A 4933-nucleotide genomic window follows, 5' to 3' on the forward strand; every position below is an offset into this window, starting at 1 on the left:
CCTACTTTTACAGATGATAAGTTATAGGCTAGAAAATAAGCATTATTTTTTTCCTCATTGATTTTTGTTAAATTACCTTTGTGATCACATTATTTTAAGCAGGAAAAAAAAGTGTTGCTGTTAAGGCTGAGCACAAAAAGGAGTCATTATTTATTTATTTACTTTCTTAATTTTTATTTTACAATGTTGATTGTAAAATGAATCAACATTTATTGATTAGGAGCCTCATGCCAAGTATGCGCTGTTGCACTCAGCTAAACCCCCAGACCCAAATAATAGCCTGCTGCAGTATGGACACAAACTAATTGTAGGCGAGTCACTTGATGTCTCTCTCATGGTTTATTTTGGGGGTATTTTGGGAAGAAACAGGTTGAGACTCTGTAGCCCTAGCTAGCCTAGAATGTACTATATAGCCCAGACTTCCTTTAAACTAGTGAAACTCCTGTCATGGATACCCACATGCTAGAATTCTACACATGCACAATTACATACCTGGCTGACACTTTTCTTATGAAAATGTAATCAACCATTCCTGAACCACAAAGTAATCAGGAAGGTGAGTGAAGCATCCCTGTAGCATAATGGTTCTTAAAAATCCCTAAAGTCATTCGCACCTGTGTTTACAGCTGGCATCGCTGTGATCCTAGTGAAATGAAGCTGAGTGTAGTTCAGGGTCTTTGTGTGGTTGGGAGCTCTTTACAGACCCTCAAAAATTAAGAACTACTTGGAGGATGCTGACAATAGTGATGCTATGGTGCTATTAAAGTGTTAAGAAGAAAATGCAAGTTCTGGTTTCTGCTACTTCACAAACACAACTTCTAAGAAGAGAGACTCAGATGAGTCCCATGGTGTCCCATGCCTGTAATCCCAGCACGTGGTGGGTGTCCTAGTTAGAGTTACAACTGCTATGATGAAACACCACGACCAAAAGCAAGCTGGGTAAGAAAGGGCTTATTCCGCTTACATATCTACATCATAGTCCATAATTGAAAGAAGTCAGGACAGGAACTCAAACATGGCAGGAACCTGGAGGCAGGAGCTGGTGCAGAGGCCGTGAAGGATACCTCTTATTGCTTTGCTCCCAGTGCCTTGCTCAGCCTGCTTTCTTATAGAACTCAGGACCACCAGCCCAGGGATGTCTCTACCCACCATGCACTGGGCCCTCCTCAGTCAATCACTAATCTTAAAAAATGTCCTCCAGCCAGATCTTATGCAAGCATTTTTTTCATTTGAAATTCCCTCCTTTCAGGTGATTCTAGCTTGTGTCAAGTTGGCATAAGATGAGGGAGCACAGTGGGCTGAAAGATTGTAAGTTCCCTGTTAGCCTGGGCTGCATAGGAAATTCCAGGCCAACCTAAACAACATAGCAGGACTTCGTCACAAAAGGCAAATGAGGGAAGAGGGGAAAGGGGAAGTAGAAAAGGTAGGAAAGGAAGAGAATAGAAAGGAAGGGGAGAGAAAAGAATGGATGAGGAGAGAAGGGAAGGGAAAAAGAAACTGTGGAACCATGACACAGGCCACTTTCGGGAAGTTTCTTGCATTCTGCCGCACAGGATGGAAGCATGACCAGGTAGTGACCATGTAGGGCCTTCAATAGAAATGGGAAAATGCTTTCATCAGTGTAAACTGCTGCTTTTTCCAGCTTTCCTACCAGAAAAGCCTGGCCCGGATGGAAGGGTATTGTGTGCTCGTGGCTGGGTGGGAAGGTTTCTTGTGCTGTACTCACTGCTTTTGTGTCTGGTTAGCATTGTAAGCAGGTGGTTTGTTTTTGTTTTCTTCAAAACACATTGCCACCCTTGTTGGAAGCCACCATGCAACAGGTGGCAGTGCAAGCCCGGGGACCCAGCATTTTCAGAGGAACCGTAGCCACTGTCAATCTCTAGAAGGCCTTGGAAGGAGCGTCTCCACCGCTGGCTGCTGTACCACATCTAACTTCCCTCTGACTGAGCAGCTGATTTTCAGTTTCCTGTAAGTAACCAGAAGACAATGTGAGCAATTGAAAATTTCCAGCTTTAGTAAGAAGTTAGCAAGTGACAGCCTAGGATCCATCACTCATTACTCCCTTTCTTTTTGTGGCCTGCATGTTGAGAATGATTTATCAGATCAGCCAGGGCTACACAGAGAGACCTTGTCTCAAAACAAACAAAAACCAGCCACAAGAATGACTTAGGTAGATGCTCATTGCAGTATTCTTGTTGAATAAAGAGTTGAAAGCAAATATTCAAGGGAAGCAAATTTGAAAGTAGATTGTGGCACATGCACAGAAGAAATGCTACACACAACCACTCTGAAGAGAGGTTAGCAAGTCCAGTGTGGATGTTCTCTGCAGCTACATGGCAATTTGGTAGAAATGATTTGTTGATGCTGATCGGTGAGTTCCCCTTTTCAAGGCTACTTTCTCACACTAAGTTGCTTTCAGTCTCTCCTGCCCCTTGGCTGTGTGCTTGCTATTTACATGGCATGGTACCGTGGCATGGAGTCAATAGACCCAGAAAGGCTTATGGTATAGGTCAGGGAGAAGTCTTTGATTTATAGGTCTCTAGATTTGATCTCCAGCACTGTAAGGAAAAGAAAGTCTCCAAAAAAAGGCTGAATATAGTGACCCATTGTCACCTCAGCTCACTGAAAGGTATAGGGTTCAATACCATCTGCTCTACGTAGACCATCTCAAAACAAAAACAGTCAGGCAACCAAACAAATGACGTCATAGGGGTAGACCCCAACTCACTCTGCCAATTTTGCCATCGTCATGATCATGGACTTCCCTAGGTCTATGACATAGCATGGCTCTGGTTAGGGTCTCTCAGTCTGTGGTAGAAAACTGAGTAATTGAATCATGCTCTCGGGAAAAAGGCCTCCTTCCTGGCTCATTTATCATTTGACATGAGCATCATTTAAGATCTTTTCACCTGTTTACAATGTGTTTTTCTTGAGGATACTTCAGCCTAAACCTTTTTAGCTCAGAGTCAGATGTGAAACTCGCTAGATGTTTATTGATCTAATTTAATAGCAAAATATATACTTGGGTCTATGAAAAAGAGGAAGTAAGAAAGGAGGGGAAAGTTAGCTTGGGGTAGATACTGGGCTGCTCTGTGAGTGATTGGTCGAGTTGGCAGTTAAAGAAGGACTGCGTGGTACTTCAAAGGCTTTAGAGTAATTTTCACGGACTTAATAACATTCGTTCTTTGCAACAGCTTAGACGAGGAGTGATAGAATTAGTTACAATTTTGTACACGAGGAAACTAAGCTTGGAGCTGTCACATCACTTTAAGGGGTATCTGCAATTAGGAGAACCCAGACCTAGGGTCATATTGCCTTCACTGTGAGGTAGAAAGAAGATGTATCCTCTGAGCTCATCCATATCCTCCTAAAGACTGTGTCAAGGCGCACCTCCTCAGTGTGATCCTGTCCCGACAGGTTGGGAGGTTGAGACGAAATGATCTTCGGAGCAGGGACATCTAGGCTAGCTTACACAAAGAACATGAGCCGGGGTGCAGCCCAGTGAGAGCGCACTTGTCTGACATGTGTCACACCTCGCTTACTCCCACCACTACCAAAAATGAGAACAAGCAAAGCCACAAACTGAAGAGAATTACAGAGCCTGTGTTCCTTGGCGGAGCCTTTCCTCACACACTGTGGCCCAGCACAGAAGCAGAGGTCTGCTACTTAGAAGAAGAAAGTGTGTGAGGTCGTGTCCGCAATTGTGGGTGAGAGGAATGTGGAGGAGGGTCAGGTAAGGAGATTACGCCCTGGCTGACACTGTGTAGTTATTGCAAGCTCTCTGAGGGCTTCTGGGGCAGTCTCTCTTTTTCCACTCGCGGTTTTCCGGCCACAGTGAGGGTGGCTGTGCACTTAGTTACGCTCTCACTTCCCCATTCCATGGGCTTCCTCCTGCTAACCAGCTGCCTTCAGCTGGATGCTTCTCAGCACACCCAGTGAAGTGCAAAAGCTTGCCAGCCCACCCAGGGCTTTTTCTTGGTGGAGAGGTGAGCTGTTGCTCATCTCTCCCTGAGTCCCTTCGGCCCTTTGGGGACCCTGCCAAACCCTCTTTCTCTCATCACAAAACTCAGTAGTCAGATACGACAGTAATAGCTGCTAAGTATAACAAGATGGTGTGGCCGTGAAAGGCTTTCTCTCCAATAACTTAGCAGTTGGCAAAATAAATTAAAATTAGCCTTCTGCTTCTAATCTAGAAAAGAGACACGAGAACGTCCTCCTCGTCCACAATGCCGAGACTTCCTCCCATGTGGCATTGTGAGCCCAGAAGTGCTACAAAGTAGGGCAACACCTACGGGAAGGTGGACACTCACAGGCCTGAGAGTGCCCTCATGTTGATGGTGACAGCTCCAGTGCTTTCAACGCAACACTTAACTCATTCCCTCTTCCTCATTTGCTTGTTATGACTGTGGGTGGTACCCACTGGTTACTGTTAAAACAATCAATAGCCTTTTAGATAGCAAGCTCCAGTCTTCAGAGTCTGGGGTTCAGTCCTGTTGTAGTTAGAATTCCCGTAACCACGATAAGGCACCAGGACCAAAAGCAACTGGGGAGGAAAGGACTTGTTTGGCTTACATATCGTAGTCACAGTCCATTGAGTTAAGCCAAGGCAGACCTTGGAACCTGGAAAGCAGAAACTGAAGCGGAGGCCTTGGTCAAACACCATTACTGGATTGCTTCTCATGGCTTGCTCAACCTATATTGTTATATAACTCAGGCCCACCTGCCCAGGGATGGCAACAAACAGTGGTCAGCTCCCCACCCACCTATACCAATTAGTCATCAAGAAAATGTTTATGAGCTATTCTTCCAAGTCCCCTTCATTTATTTATATATATATATATACATATATATATATATATTTATAATAAACTATGTACAGTAAGGACAGTTATGAAACAATCAGGAAAGCCAAATGTAAAAGTCACATTGAAAA

This window comes from Acomys minous, assembly GCF_964271855.1.
Source record: "Acomys minous genome assembly, chromosome: 1".
NCBI lineage: Eukaryota > Metazoa > Chordata > Mammalia > Rodentia > Muridae > Acomys > Acomys minous.